General features: G+C 41.0%; 1 protein-coding gene across 2 annotated transcripts in view; it reads right to left on the reverse strand.

Annotated features, from left to right (window-relative positions):
* LOC100083071 (sodium channel protein type 9 subunit alpha) overlaps positions 1–23,831 on the reverse strand; it is a 94,112-nt gene that overhangs the window by 69,154 nt on the left and 1,127 nt on the right. The gene's annotated exons all lie outside the window — the stretch shown is intronic.

Below are 23,831 nucleotides of genomic sequence, written 5' to 3' on the forward strand. Positions count from 1 at the left end.
GTATTTTTGAACACTGTTCCGTTCTCTCCCATACCATCTCTCTCTCCCCACCGCCCCCCACCCCTTTCCTCCTCCTTCCCTTTACACCTTCAATTAAAAATCTCATGGAATAACACAAGCAGGGGCATACCAAATGCTATTTGATGATGATGAGTGTAATCATTTTATAACAGCATTAAGCCCCTGCTGCTAATTTTGAAGCTTTGGGAAGAAAGAAAGAACCTTGAGTCAGGGGAGAGTTTGGGAAACCAGCAAAAATATAGGGCACTGAAGGTGGGGAGAGAATGCTCAGGAGGTTTGGCAGGGAAAGTGTCAAGTTACTACTAGAAAGTGGAAAAGAAACAAGTAAGCACCAGGGAAGATAGCAACTGTTCATTTTCAAACTTAAAGAGGGCAGGGAACATGTCTACCAATTTGTTACACTGTACTCTCCCAAGTACACAGTACAATGTGCTCAATAAATATGATTAATTGAAAAACAAAGTGTAAGAGCTGGTGTGTAGAAGGAGGAGAGGAAAGTTGGGAGTAGAGAATATATTGGGTATCTTAAAGCTGAGTATCAGGAGCTTTTTGCTTGATGCAGAGATGATTGAGTACCTGTTGGAGGTCTTTGAGGAGTGAAGGGAAGTGCACAGATGATGTTTTTAAAAAAAGATCTGAAGAGAAGAATGAAGTATGGACTGGAGAGGAAAGAGACTGGAGTGTAAGCAGGGAAATCAGTGAGGTGGCTGATGCAGAAATCAAGTTGGAATGATACTATCATTATTATTATGAGAAGAAGCTTGGCCTAATGTAAAGAGCATGGGACTGTGAGTCAGAGGACCTGGGTTCTAATCCCAGTTCTGCTGCTTGCTGAGTGACCGTCAAGTCACTTAATTTCTATGTGCCTCAGTTTCCTCATTTGTAAAAAGGGATTAAATACCTATCCTCCCTCTTATTAAGACTGTGAGCTCCATGTGGGATGGGGACTGTGTCCAATCTGATGAACTTGTATCTATTCCAGCTTTTAAAACAGTGCTTGACACATAGCTGGGACTTAAATATTATTATTATTATTATTGTTAATTTGTGGTATTAAGCAATTCCTATGTACGAATCACTGTTCTAAGGCTGGTGAATATATATATATATATAGGGAGAGAGAGAGAGAGAGAGGGCACAATCAGACCAGACACAGTCCCTATTCAACATTAGGCTCATGGTCTCATGGGGAATAGAACAGAAGAGGAAACAGGCAGCACAGGAAAATTACGTGACTTACCCAAGATCACACAGCAAGCAAGCAATGGAGCCGGGACTAGGACCGAGGTCTCCTGACTACTATCCCGGGCTCTTTCCACTAGGTCATGCTACTTGGACTCATTGGTGTCTATTGAAATGGAGAGAAAAATGCAGAGTCTGGAAATGTTGTGAAGGAAAAACCAATGGGATTTGATGACAGACTGAATATTGGGGAAATTTAAAGAGAGGGAGGAGTTAAGGATAAGGTGGATGGCGATGATGTCAACTGTGATGAAAACGTTGAGTGAAGGAGCAAATTTGGGAGGGCAGATGAATAGTTTCACTTTGAACTTAATAAGCATGAGGTGCTTGTGGGATAGCCATGTAAAATTGTCTTGCAGAGAAAAGGAGATGCAAGGTTGCAGAAGAGGAGAGAGACCAAGACTGGCAATGTAAATTTGGGAGTCATCCACGAAGAGGTGGTAATGGTACAAAGAAGGGACCATTATTGCCAGTATAACTGTAGGATTATCTCAATATTTAATGGAAAGATCACGTTCTAAGCTATATTCGACTTGCATGGCCAAGTTTCCATTAATAAACCTTTCTTGTCTCATTTTTGCTGTCAGAATCTGGCAGCTAGGGCAACAAACTGACCAATAACTTCTCTGAAAAGCCTTACTCTGGAATGAATACTTCTTAAAAAAGCCAGTACTGCATAAATCTAAGAGTCCCTCTAGGCTGTAAGCTACTTGTGGGTAGGATGCATCCCTACCAAATCTGTAATACTGTATTTTACAAGTGTTTAGTACAGTGCTCTGCACACAGTAAATGCTCAGTAAATTGATCTCCCCCCTCCAACCATGTAAGGGTCCACAAAGAACAAAGATCTCTTCATTTTGACAATTAGGGAATAACATAAATGAGGAGTGGCTTTAACAAAAGTCTCCCCTGTGCATGGGGATTATGAGGATTCATGATTGATGATTTAATGCCTCGAATGAATCCCCTTTGCTTATTACAATTGCAATGGGAGAGTGATAGATTCAGTTACAAGGTCTGACAGATTTCCTATAATTACTGGATGTTACACAGACTTTGCCGCAGATTTACATTACAAAGAGTCACAGATACACAGAGAAGTGAGGATGAGCACTCAAGAGAAAGACTACATACTGTTTTATTTCATTTGACATTCTCTGATTATTTTGATATCCTATGACATCATTTCCTTACAGTTTTATTCTGTGACTCGGAGAAAACCATAGACAAAATCATACATAAATAGTATTGGAAAGCACAAACTGTGAGAACACCTTTGGTTAGAACACAGTAAACTTCTATTCATTTTATGAGAACAAAACTTTCCCTCTAGACCATAAGCTCCTTGTGGGCATGACATATGTCTACCAAATCTGTAATGCTCTATCTTCCAAGTGCTTATTACAGTACTCTGCACCCAGTAAGTGCTCAATAAATTCCATTTATTGCTTGCTTCATTGATTTTAACACCTTTGAGGCAGTTGGTACAAAATGATGGAAATAGTCCCCAACTCCAAAAAAAATTTAACTTAAAAACATCACTGGATGAGCCATTTGGAGAAAAACATAGCTATCCTTACTTTAACAGAAGAAAAGGCAAGGCTCTTTGAATGAGAGGAAAGTAAAAGAAGACCTGAACTGTCTGTCGGATTTGAAGAAGAGAGCAGAGGGAGAACATTCTAGGCCAGAGGCGGGATGTGGGCTAGGGGTTGGCGGTGAGATAGGTAAGATTGAGACTCACTGCTACCTTTGCACCACGTGTTTCACCTAGTCTCCCAGTGGACATTCAGGACTTCAGTTTTCCCTTTCTCACAGCGTCTCCTTGGTCAGAAACGTCTAGCTGATCTTTCAGTTCTGCCTCTCCGAGTTGACACGATTTCAGTCCTCCTCAGGCCGACGGCCAGAGTACGGTGCCGTGCTGAATCTGCAAATAGCCCATAAATTCTACACCTTGCGGTGGTGAGCGCTTTTGGAGCACGGCCACTGAAAAACAAGACTTCCAGTACGACGGTCTCTCGGGGTTTTGATAATGATCTGTTCAGCTGGAAAGAGTGTCCCAGATGACTGGAAATGTAGTATCCTAACACCTGCTTTCAGGTTTCTTCTTGCACCCTTATTAAGCCAGTAAAGAGGACTGTATAAAACTGGACCTCTTTCAAAGCCTGACTGCCGGTCTTTAGACACGGAAGCTGGTCTCAATTACAGCCTCACCTGCCATATTTGCATGTGGTTGAGAAGCAGCATGTCCCAGTGGCGAGAGTCCGGGTTTGGCAGCCAGAGATGTGGGTTCTAATCCCCTCTCTGCCACTTGTCTGCTGTGTGACCTTGGGCAAGTCACTTAACTTCTCCGTGCCTCAGTTATCACATCTGTCAAGTAGGGATGAAGACTGTGAGTCCCACGTGGCCTGATTGCTTTGTATATACCCCAGCGCTTAGAAGAGTGCTTGGCACATAGTAAGTGCTTAACAAATACCTAATAATATTAATGATTATCATCATTAATAATGAATCTTGATGATCATTTCTGGATATCCAGACACACCTAGCACCAAATACAATGGCAAGTAGCCTATGGGTCGGTCAAGCATCAGTTTTCCCTGAACACCTATTGCGTGCAGAACGCTGTCCAGTTGGACACTTAGAAGTATACAATAAAAGTAGAAAACAATCTCTGGTCTCAATGAGCTTCCTGAGGGTGCTTAATAAATATTTAATAATAATGATACCGGGGAGTAGGCTTGCTGATGGCATCATAACTCCTTTAAGCAGATGTATGACTGCCATGTTGTGGTCTTAATGCTGCTGCTTTCATTTTTTCTGGGACATGAAACACTCCTCAGTTGTCTTTCCTTGTCGAAATGCACTCCCCCATACAAAGCTTCCCACACCACCTTTTGGATGCTTTGTCCCTGGGAGGATGACAACAGTAATGGAGCATCCCATCAAAATAATGATTATGGTATTTGTTAAGCATTGTACTAACCGCTGGGGTGGATACAAGCAAATTGGGTTGGACACAGTCCCTGTCCCACATGGGGGCTCACGGTCTCAATCCCCATTTTACAGATAGGTAACTGAGGCCCAGAGAAGTGAAATGATTTGCCCAAGTTCAAACGGCAGACAAGTGGTGGAGCCGGGAATAGAATGCACGACCTTCTGACTCCCAGGCCCATGCTCTATCCGTTACGCCGGGCGGCTTCCCATCAAAAGCAACAGATTAGCCTCAGCCCAGTGTGTTACAGAGTGTGCTGAGTGGCCCGGATATGAGACATATGGCCGACTGCCGACATTGCAAATGAGGATCGTCACTGGTTGTTTGTCAGTCCTCAGAATTGACCTCCACCCGGTGTATTTCTTATTTGGTGTAGCAGTGAGTTCTCAAAAAAACAGAATCAATGAATGGCAGAACTGTAAAGTTTCCAAGCACTAGTGTCAATGGAATATGTTTTGACAATGGTCTTCAGAACATCTTTGTACCTTTTCCACCAGCCACCTCTGAAATGCACTGAAATTTTCCATGAAAATTTGTTGAAGGAGTCCTTTTACCATTCATAACATATTGGCATCTCCTAGGTTTCTGTGATCCTGCAACACTGGGTATGTAGGCATCAACTTCATGCAAGAACATCAATTTTCACAGAGGAAAATCTAAGGTTAACAAGAGGAATGTGGGGTGTTGTGCCTGAGTGCTGACCATGCAACCTGGGGAGCCCGACACACAGTTTCCATAACACTTTGAAAAGCATTTAGCAGTCCTGAAGACAATCAAATGGGCCCGGGGAGCAGCGTGGCCTAGCAATTAAGGCACAGGCCTGGTAGTCAGAAGAACCTGGGTTCTAATCCTGGCTCCACCACTTGTCTGCTGTGTGACCTCAGGCAAGTCACCTAACTTCTCTGTGCCTCAGTCACCTCATCTGTAAAATGCAGATTAAGATTGTAAGCCCCATGAGAGACATGGACTATGTCCAACCTGATTATCTTGTAACTATCTCTGTGCTTAGAACAGTGCCTTGCTCATAGCAAGCACTTCACAAATGCCATTTTCAAAAAAGGGGTAAGAAGACTGTTGAAAGATGTAGGAAGTCGAGCCTCAGTTTTGGGTCTGGAAATGCTGCAGCTGATGGCAGGCAACCCAAAACAGTGTGAGAATAGAAGGTCCACTTGAAAACCTGCTGCTCCCTCAACCCAGAAGGACGCTCCTATGCTATTATTCTTCCTTGACACCTAGCATTTTACTTCTAGCTCTTTATGACGTTCTCCTCTGTGTATACGGTTTGACTGCAATTATCCTAACAAATCCCTCTTGCATCCCTGTAGCGGTAGTATTATAAAGTAACCATATTGGGTATGTTATGATCTTTGTATCTCCATCTCACACATACAATTCTTCAGAATCCCAGTAACCCAGGGTCTTGTGACCCCTATTTCAAAACACATTGCGCGGGCTCGGTGTTCAGGATTAGATCTTGCCATTTTAAGATGGCAAAACACCTCGGCACAGATGGAACTGGAATTGATATGTCATCCCCAGCCAGACTTCTGCACTTGTGCACATGCACGCACTTCTTTCTCTCTCTCGATTCAGAAAATAGCATCAGGATAAACCCTAATATTGATGATGTCAATATTCCATAACAAAACAAAATGGGCACACGAAAGTCCTCTTCATTAGGTGGGTTAAATAATAACAATGATTATACCTTGAATTTGTACACCATTTACTTTTCCAGTGCTCTTTCATAACCCTTATTTTCTCCTCAAAAAATCCTTTAAGGTTAATGTGAAAGAAGATGGTTTTTGAACCTTGTCTCTGGATCCTTGCCCTGTACTCTCTATTACTAGTATGGGTCATTTTATTTACTAAGCACCGCTGACAGTAATGTGCTACACTAGGCACTTGGGAAAGCACAACTGAAGCAAATAGAGTAGTCAGAATATGTTATTGACTATTGATTCTACTTACACAAACTGTTCTGTCTGATGGTGTTCAATAAAATGGTCCATTAACCCATCCCACTTCTTTTTTTTTAAATGTTTTTGATTCATTTGGAGAGTTGCACAGAAGCAAGAGAAGCAGAGTGACCTAGTGGAAAGAAAAGACCTGAGTTTTTTAGTCCTGGCTCTGTCATTTACCTGCTGTGTGGTCCTGGCAAAGTCACCTAACTTTTCTGTGCCTCAGTTTCCTCATCTGTAAAATAGGAATTCAATCATTCTTCTCCATGCCGCTTAGACAGTGAACCTAGTAAAGGACAGGAACTGTGTCCAAGCTGATTATCTTCAACTTACCCCAAGTACTTAGTACAGTGCTTGGCATATACTAACTGCTAAACAGATACCACAGTTACCACTGTTATTGTTAGTTGGTAGAGGAATTAAGTGAAATCAGTTGTTGCTGAACAAATACAAGGAGGTTTTCCTTGAAGAAATGAGCTTTGTCATTTTGATCCTGACTAGCGTCTCAAAAGCAACATCTGATGAGCTAAGGAAGATTTTGAAATTTTGCTTTGGATATATTTCTAATGATCACAGATTTCTTCTCATGCTCGTTTAGTGTTTAATTTTAAATCCCAATAGTAAAAGCAGAGTGTACTGCCAAGAACAATTTTAAAAATATTGCACTGCAAGCTACAATTACTGATAGCAAGTGAAAAGATTGAAACTAGCTAGATCTTTATAACTCTCTCCTCAGAGCACAAGGGATGTCTTAAATTTACAGGATAAATGATAAAAACACAGACTTCTGGTATTCTGGAATACTTCAAATCATTGGCTCAATGTGTGGAGGCTGTAAACATTGTCAAGAAAGTGCTAGACATCATCAGGAGGGCTTAGAAAAGAAAAAGAATAATTAGGGGAAGCAGCACGGCCTAATGGATAGGGCATGGACCTGGGAGCAAGAAGTTCTGGGTTCTAATCCTGACTGCCACTTGTCTGCTATATGACCTTGGGCAAGTCCCTTAACTTCTCTATGCCTCAGTTACCTCATCTATAAAATGGGAATTAAATCCTTCTCCCTCCTACTTAGACTGCGAGCCCAATGTGGGACAGTGCTATATCCAACCTGATTATCTTGTATCTACCCCAGGCCTTAGAACAGTGCTTGGCACATAGTAGGCGCTTAAATACTATAAAAAAAATTACATCCACATGAAATACTGGGTGCCGTTCTAGTCCCCAGATCTTAGAAAAGACAGGAAATATTTGGAAAATATTATACAAAGTTTAAGTGGATGGATAAGCTTCCACTTGGGGATAGGCTGAAAAGATTAGGATTCTTCAATTTGGAAGGATGAACGCTGAGAGGACATATAGAGAGTTTACAAAGTCATGTAGGCTGTGACAAAGCAGAAACAGAATTGCAGTTGAACGAATCCAAACCAATAGGCTCAGAAGGGCACCCAGTGAAGCTTAAGGTGGTAGGCCCATGACGAAGGTAAATATATGCCACAGAGGGTTGTGCAGTCCCAAAGGAATCCATTTCAAGAGGGATTTGGATAATTTCCACAAAGAACAATTCTCTACTACCTTATATATGGAAAAGCTAGGAACAGAGAGGGAAAGTTAGATGTGTTGGTACACCCCTAACCATTTGGATGGATGTCAAGGAGAGCACTGTGGTAATTGTTAAGCACATACTATGTGCCATACACTGTACTAAACACTGGGGTATATACAAGATAATCAGATCAGACAGTCTCTATCCCTTATGGAGCTAACAGTCTTGGAGGAAATACCTGGTATTTCATCTCTATTTTGCACGTGAGGAAACTGAGGCATACAGAAATGACTTGCTAAAAGTGGAGTTGGGATGAGAACCCATGTCACCTGACTCCCAGGGCCGGGCTCTTCCCCTCAGACCATATTGTTTCCCTGTGCGACAGAATCCTGGGTTGGATAAACCATTGACCTGTCCTGGTAATGCCATTTATTATGGACTCATGTTTTCCCAGGATTTTTTTTTTAAGTACACCCACTCCTCCTGTAACACAGCACTGTGTTCTTGCAAAACCCCAAATTTAGGTAAAATTTATGTTGTACTCACTGTTCCCATTGCCACTCACATGCACACAGCTGCATTCAACAGCATTTCACTCTGTATCTGGACTCACGTTGGAGAACACTCCACAGTTTGCCATTGCACGATAGCCAAAGTGCAGAGCAAAAACATACATTCTGGCAGAACTGATTCTATCTGTGTAATACCTGTGTTACAGACACCGGTATCCAGTGACTTTTTTTTTCTCCCCCTGTTGAATGTGAGATATTGTGGACAAGCTAAATAAAATTCTACCACCTGCTTGTCTAAGCAAAAGGCAGCAGCTACCTACCTGGGCAACAGACAGCATCCACATCAGCCACCCAAGGGACCACAGAGCTAACTGCTCATGCTTTACCTCTACAAGAATGGAAACTTACTAGAGGCCCCATGACTAGAAACTTGCCATTTTTCAATGATGTCCATTGTAGCAATAATGTGAAAAGGAACCCTGTTAACTGGAAATGCAAGAAACTCTTACAAAGGCACAGAAAGTATCTTACAGCAATACTTCACGTGCCAGTGAGCGTTCCAGAAGGAAATAAAAGTACCAAACCTGAATAAAAGACCTTCTTCACATCACAAAATTGTAAATGGATGTTTACAAGCCAAGCAGAAAAAATGAAGCCATAATCTGATCATTCAAGAGAATGAGCTATTTTTGAATGAATTATCTAGACATCAGAGGTTAAGAAAAAAGTTCTATTTAACATAAAACAATAAAATCTAAAGAGGTGCCTCAACTTTCCCCTTTTCTTGTAGATCTGTCTATTTAGCTGTAGGGTTCTCTTCCTAGTTGATATCTTTTTCCATTGGTGCACTTTTCTTTTACCTACGACCTGTTTAACAGCTTTAATTGAGCTAGCTATGTGTTGATAAAGGAATAAAATGCCAATGGTAAATATAAATTTCTCAAAATAAAATTAATAGTCTCCAAAGAATACAAGATTTACCTAAGCCTGGGGTTCTTGGAAAGGCTAAATTATCAGGGGGCCTTATCCCATCCACTAACAGAGATACCAAGATTCTGGTGGGTATTCCCATCTTAAGTTTCCATTGTGATCGTTCCTCCTGAGTCAGTTGCATTTTAAGATATTACCCTCAGCTGAATGCCATTTGGCAGGTCCTTCTAGCCAATTTTTTAATTAAGGAATAACCAATTAAGGCTTGAAACACACCTGTGAATTGCCAGTAATATTCCATCCTCTATAGAAATGTCAACATAGGAGAGGTTTAGAAACTGCCTAAACTTCAGGATTTAAGAGCCTCATTCACCCAAAAGATGAGGTCTTGAAAGTGAGTTCAAGAGGATATTAAAATGAACTTTCAAAGAGGTATCCTCACTCTGGACCTCTCTCTGGGTTCACGGTGGAGTTTTGAATTCCACATTTCCCCTGGATTCCTCTGAATAAAGATTAGTCAGTTTTAGTCCTAATAACAATTACTATTACTATATTATATTCATATAATTACTGTGGTATTTGGCAATTACTGTGTTCCAAACACTGTTCTAAGCCCTGGGATAGAAACGATAATAACTGTGGCATGCCTTCAGTGCTTACTATATGCCAGGCACTCTACTGAACCCTGAGATACAAGATAAGCAGGTCCCACATGGGGCTCACAGTGTAAGTAGGAGGGAGAACAGGTATTGAATCCCCATTCTGCAGATGAGGGAACCGAGGCACAGAAATACTAAGTGATTTGCCCTAGGACACAAAGTGGGGGGAAGTGGCAGAGTCTGAATTAGAACCCAGGACTCCAGACTCTCAGGCCCATTGGACACAATCCCCATGCCACATGTTTAGTAGGAAGCAGAATAATTACTGAATCCCCATTTTACAGATGAGTAAACTAAGACACAGAGAAGTTAAATGACTTGTCCATGGTCACACAGCAAAGTAGTGGTAGAAACAGGATTAGAACCCAGGTCCTGTGACTCCCCTGGTCCATGTTGTTTCCAATTAATCAGTCATGTTTATTGAGCACTTACTGTGTGCAGAGTACTCTATTAAGCACTTGTGGGAGTACAATATAACAGATTGGTAGACACTGTTCACTCCCGCAAGGGGTCATATTGCTAGTTAAATGTTATATCATTAAATCACCCAATCCCAAGAAGCAACTGTTTCTAACAGCATTTTCTTTCATGCATACGTTTCCTAGATTTTACTTCATGTCTCTAAAGAGATTTTAAAAATATACTTCAGGAATACCTGTTTTTTCCTTGACTTATCCTAAGAATAAAAGTTATGCTGCCATTTGATGTTGTAAATTCAATAATTTAGAAAAAATATTTCCAGCTGAGAAAGGAGCCAACTCAACTACACAGTTTAACAAGAGGATTAATACTTTATCCATGTAAAAACAAAACTGTTACATAGACCCCTTAATGTATATATATATATATATATTGTTAAATTGCAATCTTTACTTCAAAATATGTTTATTTCTATTTAAAGCATTTCTGTTATAATACTTTACTCATCACACAATCAGTTTACAAATTCAGAACAAGAAAAAAGAAAAAAACCATGAAGTAAATAAAATCTTGTCACAGGATAATGGTTTCCTGCTGTCAGGTTTAAAGGATTCAGGGATGATAAATGTCAAAAGGTAAAAATACAACGTTTCTTTTCCAACCAGAAGAGGTTGAGCATATAATGACATTCTACTGCAATAACTTCATGACTCTCATGCCAAATGACTGATGTATATTTAATCATTTTGTCTAATGGATGCTATTGCCGAAGTCACAGTTACTCACCCATTATGAAAGCTCTTGCTCTGGCAGACAAAATCCTCTGATTACATTTCCTGACTTTGTGGTTATAGAAAGCAGGTCTGATGGAGAATTCCCTGGTTGAATCATCTATCTTCCCTGGTGGCAGGGTACGGGGGTAGGGCAGAGGGCCCCCTCTGTGACCCATTTGGCGATCATATTGGGTAGTTTTGTACCTCATAGGTAGCCACCTATGAGGCGGCTTTAAGTATTGTTGACCAAAGGCTCACTTAACATTTCCAGAAATGCACTGTCCTTTTTGGCCAGACAGGTTTCATAGTTATAGATGAATTTTTCACAAGAAATATAAAAAGCTTGATTTCTGAACACTTGGCCTCCTGGACCTTTGATGTTTCCATTATGATCCACTGTTAAAAGCGCTATTAATTAGCCATGGAAATAGGATTGAATAAATAGCAATATTGAAACTAGTTCTAGACACCCACTCACCAATCTAAAGCAAAGTAGTTGTTTTCAACTACTGGGTGGCCTTTGAATAGAGGTTCTTTCTGATAGTTTATCATCTGAACCCTGTGCACACTCCTCCTTCCCACCCTCAGATCTGATTAAGGCCACACAGCAGGCCAGGGGGAGTATAAGGACCAGAATTCAAGTCTCCAAACTCCCAGACCCCTACTCTTTCCACTTGACCACAAAGCCTCACCAATAAACTCACCTTATATTAGCATATACTTGACCACTCAAAAAAAACCCACACCTTTGCCAACCCTACCAAATAAAAGACTAATACCCATATTATCATCATCATCATCATCAACATCATCAATGGTATTTATTGAGGGATTTCTATGTGCAGAGAACTGTACTAAGCACTTGAGAGAGTACAATATGAGCAGATGAATTTTAGTATACACATGAATATTTCTAAATGAAGATAAAATACTGTGTCCTAGAAGGATTAGGGCTTCTCTTTCTGGGACATCGTTCTTCATTTCCCAATATACAAATGAGACATAACTTATTGATAAATATTGATCTGACTAACCACTTGAATTTTTTTTCCCCTTTTGGATTCTCTCTGGCTCTTACTGTCAACAGAGTCCCACTACAAATCTCCTCTTTATTCAGATGTTGCAAAGTAGTCTTGGCAGGACAGGACCTTCAAAAATGCTGAAGAAGCTTTAAGAGAGAGACACAGATCTAGAAAAAAAATGAATTATTGTGCCATATGAGCAAATTAGTTATTTTTATTTAGGACTGTTTGGAGGTTAATAAGATAATAGCAAATAGGGTATTGTGTAAAACACAGGTATAATCTTCACTGGCAAAGTTATATTCAACTTTTATGGACAAAGGATGGCTTTTATTCATCCTTTATTTTCTTAAAGACTCATTCTCCCTTCAGGGTTATGAAAAAAAGCCTTACTCCAGAATTATGTAAATGATACATCTCTTTTTAATTATCTAAGTATTAAAAAATGGACAGAGTGAAAACAGTGTTATTTTTGGCCACTTTGCAGCATAGATTATACAATGTAAAGTGTTTAAGACAAAAGAATATTAAGATTTCAAATTGTTAAAAATAATATGGCAATGCAAATGAAACTGGGACAAGAAAAACATAATAAGCATATGCATGCATTCTGTGATTCTTTTTTTCATTTTTATAGATTAAAAAAATCTACGCACCCATATCTGATTAGACTAAGTAAAAAAATTACACACTGGAAGGAAATTTCCTTAGGGTCAGGGACAATGTTTTGTACATATCCCACTCTACTGTTCAGGGTCAAGCACATAGTGGAAGCTTAATTTAATTTTACAAATTTTAAATTATTCTAATTCAATTATTATAGATATTCTGAATTAGACATAATGATGTAACACAGGAATCCCACACCCTCCCTTTGGTGTCCACCTCATCCTATTTATCCAGTAAAATCTAATAGCATTCTGTTCTAGGTGTGCACTAGGACAAAACATGTTAAAGACCAGGGGAGAAAGTGGATTCGGAAAGGGCTCAGGAGAGGGAATGGATAAGGAGTAAATAACACAGAATTAAATTGAACATTGTATAGGCAGGGATTGTATATCTCCTTTGTCTACCGTACTCTCTCAACCATTTGGTACAGTGCTCTGCACATATTGGACACTCAGTAAATATTATTACTTGATCGACTGAATGAGCAGAAAGTAATGTGATCCCGTAAGTAAGCAGTGCGGTTGAATATGTCCTGAACAAAGGAGGGAAGCCTTTGCAATAAAGGTAGGTGTAAAGCAGTACAAGCCTAGGGAAGCAGTGTGGCCACTGAAAAGAATGATGATGATCATGATATTTATTAAGTGCTTATTAGGTGCCTAGCACTGTTCTAACTGCTGGGGTAATAATAATAATGTTGGTATTTGTTAAGCGCTTACTATGTGCAGAGCACTGTTCTAAGCACTGGGGTAGATACAGGGTAATCAGGTTGTCCCAAATGAGGCTCACAGTCTTAATCCCCATTTTACAGATGCACAGAGAAGTTAAGTGACTTGCCCACAGTCACACAGCTGACAAGCGGTGGAGCCGGGATTCGAACCCATGACTCTGACTCCCAAGCCCGGGATCTTTCCACTGAGCCATGCTGCTTCTCTTGTCCCACATGAGGCTCACAGTGTTAATCCCCATTTTACAGATGAGGTTAACTGAGGCACAGAGAAGTTAAGTGACTTGCCCAAGATCACCCAGCAGATAATTGGGGGAGCCGAGATTAGAACAAACGTCCTCTGACGCCCAAGCCCGGGGTCTTGCCACTAGACTAAAGAACGTGGGCCCGGGAGTCAGAGGACATAGGTTCCAATACTGACTTCACCACTTTCCCAAAGTCTGACCTGGCACAAGTCACTTAACTTCTCTGTGCCTCAGTTTCCTCCTCTGCAAAATGGGGTTTCAGTACCTGTTGTCCCTCTCTACTTAGATTGCGAGCCCCATGTGGGTCAGGGACTATGTCCAACCTGATTATCTAGTATCTACCCCAGTGTCTGGTGTACAGAAAGCATTTAATATTACTATTATTAGATTACAAAGCACCTGACGACTGCATCACTTAGTTCATCCCTTGTCACTCCCCAACTGGAGACCAAGCTGAAACAGAGAATACATAGTGGTGGATGGCTGTGAGGGGCTAGATAACTATATACAGTAAGAATTGCAGTACGCTAATAATGAACAAGTAAGGATGTGAAATCATCGAGAGCTACATTTTAAAATGTAACAACATGGAAAGAAAGGAAATGATCATAAACCTATCTTCAGCTATAGCAAGTGTTTGCCCCAAAGCAAGCTGCCGGCTGGCAATAACTGGAGTCACTTGCTGTGCCAGCAATATTTACATCATTAAGAACACGAACGTTTCACGGAATAGTGTTCCCTAGTTAAAGACCCCCAAAGAAAAACAGCAGCACTTAGAACAGTGTTTGACACATAGTAAGCATTTAAATACCATTATACTATTTTAAAAACCTAGAAAACAAGATAAATTGAGCATGCCAAAGGGAGGCTGTTCTTTGTCCGAAGATGAATTTCATGAGGAAAAATCTGTTCGTATCTTTAGCATTTTTTTCATCTGGCTTAAAAGACAGGAAGATAGATCACCTTAAAGGAGTGGGTTACCATAATTAGCAGGAGTTCATGGAATACTGCATTTTTTAAAAAAAGTCTTCCAATTAAGAATTCCAGGAAAAGAATGGGAATTCCTTCAGTTACTACTTGAACAAGTTAGAGATCAATGATTAAATAAGATCATAATGGATTGCCCAATGCCAGGTAGTCAGAGAGATGTATTCTATGATTTCAGGAATCCAACTGACAGTACTCAACTGAGAAAAGAGAAATATTTCAGATATAAAATGCTGTAGGCCAAAATTTATACCCTTACAAAAGGCAGACAGTCACCACAAACTCCATAGGGATTTCCTCCCATCGCCATCCTCACCCAGATGAGATAGTGTGCAGGCTGCCCACAGTTTGAATGGGCCAAAGGATAGCAGTTGGGAGAAGAATCACTGAAAAGGCATAAATGAATCACAGACCCATTTGGCACCAATGGGATGAGATGTCATCCCACCGAAGGTTGAGAAATACAAAAATACCTCTTCACACAGTGAGTGGGAAAACATGAAATTTGTTTTCACAGGAAGTTGTCCTGGGAGAAAATAGCACTAGGTTCAGAAAGGGTCTAAATAAACTCATTGGAATGCAAGGTCTCAGATGGTCATTAGAGGGAAAAGTCATGGATACGGAAGGAAAAATTAGCAATACAACTCATCCTGCAGTTGGAGTTCCACTGACATAACAGCCATCACAGTGACGTGTCAAATCTAATTATCTTAATAGTAATAATAATAATTGTGGTACTTAAGTGTTTATTATGTGCCAAACCCTTTACTAAGCACTGGGGTAGATACAAGTTAATCGGATTGAAATGAGAGTCCCTGTCCTATGTGGCGTTCATAGTCTAAATAGGAGGCGAACAGGTACTTAATCCCCATTTTACAGATGAAGAAACTGAGGGCACAGAGAAGTTAAGTGACGTGCCCAAGGCCACCCAGTAGGCAAGTGGTGGAACCAGGCTTAGAACCCAGATCCTCTGACTCCCAGATCTATGCTCTTTGCTATTAGACATGCTGCTTCTTACCTAGTATTTACCCCAGCACTGGATACAGTGTTTGATATATATTTAACACTCAAAAGATACCACTAAACTATTATTATGCTTGATTCAATTTAGGACTAAACAAATGTCATTATTATTATTATTACGCTTGATTCAATTAGGATGATAGGGGATTGCAAACAAAATATATGAGTGAACTTTTAAATAAATTGTACCTGAAAGGGGAAATTAGCATAACCAGAGGGCAAGGGTGGGTGTGAAGATGAAGGAATGAAGTAAAAATAAAGAAAAAATGTTCTTGGGTTGATGTACTCACCTAACATGAAAGCAGCATCACTGAAAAAGGAATCGCTGTTGTCTTCTACACTGCTTCATGAACCTAATATTGGTGTTTTTCTTGTAAACTCTTTGTGGGCAGGGAACGTGTCGACTAACTCTGCTGTATTGTACTGTCCCAAGACAGTACGTATAGTACAGTGGTCTGCACAGAGTACGTGCTCAATAAATACCACTGATGGATTACAGTGAACAGAAAATCTTAAACTGAAATTCTAACTCAAAATACAGAGACAGATTTAACACAGCTAGGCTTTTAGCTGTTGAGATTGAGGAGACGCAAGATAGCGGGACTCTTTGCTAAGAGGGTTAACAATTATTTTTCTTATTCACTCGTCTCAAATACTAGTTAATGAAGGGCACTTCGTGCGTTCTTTTGAATTCAACGTGCCTTCATAAAAGAACTCCTTTGAAGGGCCAAGCTGAAAAACCTCTGAAGGAAATAGTCAGATAGGTTAAATTCATAAATCCAGGTTTCATTCTGCCTTATTTGCCAATGGAAGACATCACAAACTCAGCTTTTCACTTGCACAATTTCAGCCTGGCTATTTGTAAAGCTTTTCCCTAGAAGAAAGGAGCAAATATCAATCTCTACAAAAACAACTTCCCAGCAGACGCTGGAAGGGCCATTAATGCAGAATGTGTCTCTGCTGAAAAAGCAGAGTTGCTTCAAGTTATCCATAAAGGTGGTGAACCCAGGACATGGAAGAATTGGAAAGTAAATTTTCAGGGGTTTGCTCCCTTTCAAATGGAATTTTTTTTTACTATTTCAAACAAAATATAAAATAAAACTTTTAAGTAGAGCTACCGTTTCTTCTTCCCCATCCCCAATGGGAGGTACACCCTTTGAATAATTTTTAAGTGCTATTCAGTCTTTAGAAAGGATAAATAATTTAGTGGAGCATACTCAGTGGCAGGGAACATCTCATAAGAAAAAAATTCCTTCAAAATTTAGAACTCTAAAAACTTTAACCATTTCCTTCAGAACTGAGTTTCTAACGCACATTTCATTTAGAGACTAAGATTTTTAAAATGAGATTCATTGCTAGAATTTTCCCCACATGTAATTCACAGTCGGATAGTGAAAGACAGACAAGTGATTTTGTTGCAAATAAGTTTTCCTGTTAATGAGAAAATGACCCTGATAAATTTGAATGTAGACTCTAAAGACATACCTTCAAACCATGTTGTAACCAGTATCTACCACAATTCCAGAATAATATTTTAAATGTACATATTTTTAAACTCATCAGGTTTTCTGAAGCTAGCTGCTTGCACTAGTTGTCCAACTGGTCATGGAATTAGGTTGGGCTGGAATTACATTTAAATGCCTGGAGGATGACTTCTATAAATGAGATGGACATTAAGAAGGAACAGGGCATGAAGAAGAAATAGGAGGGGAAAACAAGGATACTGTAGAGCAGGGTATTTATTTACACGGAAGCTTGGATAGTGATATGGCAAATATTCTCTTTTTTTTTTGGTATTTCCAAATGAGAGTTTCAGGTATACTTAGAACTAAATTGTGTTTTGAAGAAAGAATCCAACAAACCTTGGGGATATACTGAGAAAATACCAGGATTTTATAAAGTTTTCTATTCACCATTTTCTTAGAGACTTGGGATGCTAAGCATGAAAGAGCAAGAAGGTTGTTATGTTAGATGGGATTGTATCATTCTAGCAGTGTTACGTGAACAACAATGAATGTACCTTGCCTAAGCATATTACTGGTATTGCTGAAGGCAGGTCACCTAACTCACTTTTAACCCAAAGAAACTCCAGGTAGACCTTAATAAACAATTGTGGTATTTAGTAAATGCTTACTATATGTCAAGCACTGTGCTAAACTCTGGGGTAAATACAAAACAATCCAATCAGACACAATCCCTGTCCCACAAAAAGCTTGCAGACTAAGGGAAGGGAGAGTATTTTACAGATGAGACAGAGCAGTTAGCTGATTTGTCCAAGGTCACATAGCAGGCTAGAGGTGGAGTGAGGATTAGACTGGGGACCTGTGTTTGGTAAAATCCAGCCCTTACTTTGAGTTCCAGTAATAATAATAATAATAATGTTGGTATTTGTTGAGCGCTTACTATGTGCAGAGCACTGTTCTAAGCGCTGGGGTAGACATAGGGGAATCAGGTTGTCCCACGTGGGGCTCACAGTCTTAATCCCCATTTTACAGATGAGGGAACTGAGGCACAGAGAAGTTAAGTGACTTGCCCACAGTCACACAGCTGACAAGTGGCAGAGCTGGGATTCAAACTCATGAGCCCTGACTCCAAAGCCCATGCTCTTTCCACTGCGCCACGCTGCTTCTCTAGTAAACAAGTCACCAATGAACCATCATCCACAAAATGTGCTCAAAGGAACTTCTTGAAGTATCTGTTTTTTCAGACCACTCCTACTAGAGAAAAAGCTTCATTAAGCTTCACTGAGGAGCATGACCTCGTGGATAAAGCATGGTCCTGGGAGTCAGAATGACCTGGGTTCTAATGCCGGCTCTGCTACTAGACTGCCTTGTGATCCTGGGCAAGTCACTTAATTTCTCTGTGCCTCAGTTACCTCATCTGCAAAATGGGGATTAAGGCTGTGTGCCCCATGCAGGACATGGACTGTGTCCAACAAGCTTTTAGCACAGTGCTCTGCAAACAGTAAGCGCTCAGTAAATCTGATTGAATTAATGAATTAGATTGTATCTACCCCAGTGCTTAGTACAGCGCCTGGCACATTGTAAGCACTTTTTTAAAAAAAGGAGCCCAGTATAGTGTTCTATACACTACAGGTACCAACTGGAAACTCCAAACAGGATCAACTTACAAAATTCTTAAATTATAAACATGAAGGATAGTAATAATGCTACTCAGATGTAATTCTGTGCTCTCTACACTTCTGGTGAGTTGCTGATACTCAGGAAGATCTGAAATGGAGGACAGATGAGAAAAATATGTTCTCTTAGCCTTTTAAGCATTCGCCTGGAGTTTAAAATAAATTCTTCAGGAAAAGCATTAAGTACATAATTTACAATCAGTAATAACTGTGGTATTTGTTATGTGCTTACTATGTGCCAAGCACTGTACTAAGCACTGAGGTAGATCACCAGGTCCCCCAAGGGACTTACATTGTAAGTAGGAGGGAGAACAGGTATTGATTCCCCATTTGGAGATGAGGGATAATGCTTTAAGGCAGCCCATCAGTTCTTTCCCTCTTACCTACTTATTCACATGTCTCCTACTGCTCCCCAGATCACACTTTCCATTCATCCAAACTAACCTTTCACCACATTCTCACCTCTTCCACCTCAAACCCTGGCCTCTTGTCCTTCCTCCTTCCTGTAACTCCACCCGCCCCGCTCCATAACCCCCCCCCCCCCCCCCCCCCGCCCCAACACACACACTAAGTCGGCCGGTCTATTGTTCTCCCCATCCTCAAAATCCTTCTAATATGCTACCTCTTCCAGCTCTTCCAGGAGACCTTCCCAGATCACATCCTTCAACTACCTCCATTCTTTTGCATCACACCTTCCCATATCACTTTGACTTCACTGTCTAAAGCACTTCCTCCACTGTGCAAATCGGTTATTGTCCATCTTGTCTCCCTCATTAGATTGTAAACCAGATGCAGCATGGTTTAGTGGAAAGAGCAGGGGCTTGAGAGTCAGAGGACGTGAGAGCTAATCCCATCTCCGCCACTTGTCTGCTATGTGACCTTGGGCAAGCCATTTAACTTCTCTGTGCCTCATTACCTCATCTGTAAAATGGGAATTAAAACTGTGAGCCCCACGTGGGACAACCTGATTGCTCTATATCTACCCCAGCATTTAGAACAGCGCTAGGCACATAGTAAGCACTTAATAATAGTAATAACAATAATGATGGTATTTGTTATCTGGCCTCTTTTATACTCTTATAAGCAAAGAGTGTTATGCCCTGTCCACAGTAGTTTTTCAATAAACAGTATTGATTCCTGGCAGAGTTGACCTCAAGACTTACATTGGTAAGATAGACACTACAGAGAACTGGCACTAATGAGTTTAAAGATTCTCTAATATTCAGGCATGAAACACAGTGGGATTTTTCTCACATACTACTTTATTAATCTAAAAAACTGAAAGAATAAGTTACTAGATTTTAAACACTTTAAAACTACAAATATTTAAAAATCCCAAAATACCTATTTTCAATTTTTTTTTTGCCGTATAGGGAATATACTCTTTCCCAATGCCCAAAGAAACAAACAGGTATTTAGAGCTGAAGTGCTCACTAAACAACAGTGTGAGGATGGCCTAGATTTTAGGGTATTTTTCTTTAGACAAACAAATGCACTCTTGTTGCTTTCCTTTAAAACATTCTTTATTGACATAGGTTTTAAAAAAAATCCAGTTTCATTCTCTTTGCTTGTGAAATCACCTATCTGCTAAAAAGGTGTGATTGATTTTCTAGCTATTTATCTTATCTTCACTAAAGCATATTGGCCTGATTGGTAAAGATAATTCTTTGTTCTACCTCCTAGAAGCTTCCCACAAAATGTAAAATCACCCTTGTTTTGTCAAGACTAGTGCAAACAACCTCATGAGCCCTCCTTCCTGAATAAGTGACTGGCTTCATTATTTCTAAAACTAAACTAAATCCATCAGAACTTTCCAATCGGATCATCGTTTTAGTTGAAGATAGGCTGGAAGAAGTGAGAAGTGTTATGGCAAGAAAATAAAGCAGCACTGATGTTCAGACTGCAGGCTCAGAATTTAATTTTACTCACCCCCTCCTCTGACTGCCAGGTAGGGCTACCCCTTTCTTGGCATGATTGGGCAGGCAGGGGAGAAAATGGAAGCACAGAGGTGAAAGGACTTATAGGCCAACAACAGACCTGGCTATCCTTTCCAACAATTTTCCAGTCTCGGTTCCCGTTTGAGTGTCTTTTGCCCTGAAATGATCTATTTAATTCCATTTTCTATTCTCTAAAGGACGTTGACTGTCTGATTTCCATCTCCACTGATTAACCAATAAGAGGGAATGGGTTTAAATTGCAGCAAAAGGAAGGACTGTGATTACATTGAAGAAAGAACTTCTGGATGGAATTTACATGAGACCAATTTTATTGTGTTGCACTTTCCCAAGTGCTTAGTATAATTCTCTGTAAAAATAATAATAATTATGGTATTTATTATAGCCAAGGACTATACTAAGCACTGGGGTAGAGTCAAGAAAATCTGGTCCCACCGGGGGCTCAGTGTCTAAGTGGGAGGGAGAGCAGGTATGAATCCTCATTGTGCAAATGAGAAAACTGAGGCATAAAGAAATTAAATGACTTGCCCAAGGTCACACAGCAGGCAGCGGTAGAGCCGGAATTAGAACCTAGGTCCTCCGTCTCCCAGGCCCGTGATATATTCGGTAGGCCACGCTGTTTCTCTGTATACAGTAAGTGCTCAATAAATATCACTGATTCACTAATTTTAGCGTCTCTTTGCGTAGTGCTCTTTGTGGATGGTTGAGGACTATGCAGGGATATTGCGTACTCACTCACCCAGCTCATCTCACTCAGTGGTTGACCATCCACCTACGTAGATGGCTTTAAAGCACCTTACCCCCTCCAACCTCACCTCCTTTCTCTCCTTCTCCAACCCAGCCCACACACTCCATTCCTCTAGTGCTAACCTTCCCACTGTGCCTCGATCTCACCTATCTCACTTTCGACCCCTAGCCCTCGACCTGATCTGGCCTGCAACGCCCTCCTCAAATCTGACAGTAACTCTCCCCCCACTTCAAAGCCTTAATGAAGGCACATCTCCTCCAAGAGGCCTTCCCAGGCTAAGCCCCACTTTTCCTCATTTCCCACTCCCTTCAGCATTGCCCTGACTTGCTCCATTTGCTCTTCTCCCCTCCCAGCCCCACAGCACTTATGTACATATTGTAACTTCATTTATTTGTATTTATATCTGCCCCCCCGCCCCCCTGCCGGCCAGTCTAGACTGTAAACTTGTCGTGGGCAGGGAACGTCACTGTTTATTGTTCATTCATTCATTCAATCGTATTTATTGAGCACTTACTGTGTGCAAAGCACTGTAGTAAGCGCTTGGGAGAGTACAATACAACAGACACATTAACGGCCCACAACAAGCTCACGCACTTAGTACAGTGTTCAGCACACAGTAAACGCTCAATAAATACGACTGGATAAATGAAGGAACCCCACTCCCACCCCGCCAATAAAAAAAAGCCACTGTGCTTGACAAAGCCTCTTTGAATTTAGTGGTAGAAGTGTACGGTTAGGAGTTTGGGTGTTTTTTTATGGTATCTGTTAAGTCCTTACCATGTGCCAGGCACTGTACTAAGCACTGGGGTATATACAAGCTAATCAGGTTGGCTACGTTCCTGTCCCACATGGAGCTCACAGTCATAATCACCATTTTACAGATGAGGGAGCTGAGGCACAGAAAAATTAAGTGATTCGTCCAAAGTCGCCCAGCAGACAAGTAACGGGAGCTGGCACTGGAACCCAGGTCCTTCTGACTCCCAGGCCCCAGCTCTAGCCACTCTCCAGAGTGACCAGATTTCCAGTCCATAAAACCAGGAACGGGCTTGCCCTGAATTTCATTACTGCCCATTCAGTCTGTTTTGCTCATGTCTCAGGCCCATACAGCAGGCTTTCTCCCTGAATTTCATATTTTGATTGAGGATGGTCAAGCTGTCATGCCTCTACGGCAGTCTCCTGAGAGCAGCCATGACTCACTCTTAAGGGGGTTTCACAATTGCTTCCTTCCAATGAGGAGTCCTCAGATTTCCTTTGTTCCTATTTCCAAGTCTACTTGTCCCTGCGGTCATGTGGAAAACCCAGGGCTTTTCGGAACCAAAAAAAAGGAGTGGGTCTCCAGCAGGAAGGCAGTTTGGCTGAGGGATGGAGCTATAATGCTACTCCAAACCACAAGGATACAGGGAAGCCGGGCAGAGAGAGGCAGAATTATGCCCTAGTTAATACCAGCTTTAGCCACCCTGACTTGCTCCCCTTATTCTTCCCCCCCCCAGCCCCATGGCACTTAAATACATATCTGTAATTTATTTTTTATATTAATGTCTGTCTCCCCCCACCCCAGACTGTAAGCTCGTTGGGGCGGGGAATATGTCTCTCTCTGTTGTTGTATTGTACTCTCCTAAGCGCTCAGTACAGTGCTCTGTATGCACACAGTACAGGTTCAATAGATACGAGTGAATGAATGAATGGTTCTGTAAGTCCTCCCTAGCTCTATTCTCACCTGCAAAAGCTTTGGAATGAAAGGAACCAAATGTTAAACCTGCTTTCCTATCTCCTGCCCCCCTCATCCTGACACTTCAAAGCCTGATATTGGGAAGGAGGTATGAATCCAAAGGGGATTCCTCCCAGAGTGGGAGGGGCCCAGGAGAGCAGAGAAGAGGGCCAGGGTTTGCATTGCGGCTTAATTTCATTTCGCCAGGATGCCCATAGCCACACTTAGCCTTCTTCAGCATACGGTTTCACTAAGATGTAAATTCCTTGGATTTCTGTTTTACTTCCCAAACGTTCAGTACAGTGCATGACACTCAGTAAGTGCTCAATTAACACCATTATTCTTACAGAATTTGAGGTTAACGGGAAGAACTGCTGGGATAAATGGACTGTGAGCCCCTCAAGCGACTGCGACCATGTCTGATTCTTGTATATTCTCTCCCATTGCTTAGAAAAGTGCTCATCGCAGTAGGCACTTAATACATACTATGATTGTAATTATAAGTCCAGGAGGTGACTCTGTTTTTCTCTCTCCAGGAGAAAAGACGGGCAAAGCGAA

The sequence above is a fragment of the Ornithorhynchus anatinus genome, chromosome 9 (genome assembly GCF_004115215.2).
Source record: "Ornithorhynchus anatinus isolate Pmale09 chromosome 9, mOrnAna1.pri.v4, whole genome shotgun sequence".
Lineage (NCBI taxonomy): Eukaryota > Metazoa > Chordata > Mammalia > Monotremata > Ornithorhynchidae > Ornithorhynchus > Ornithorhynchus anatinus.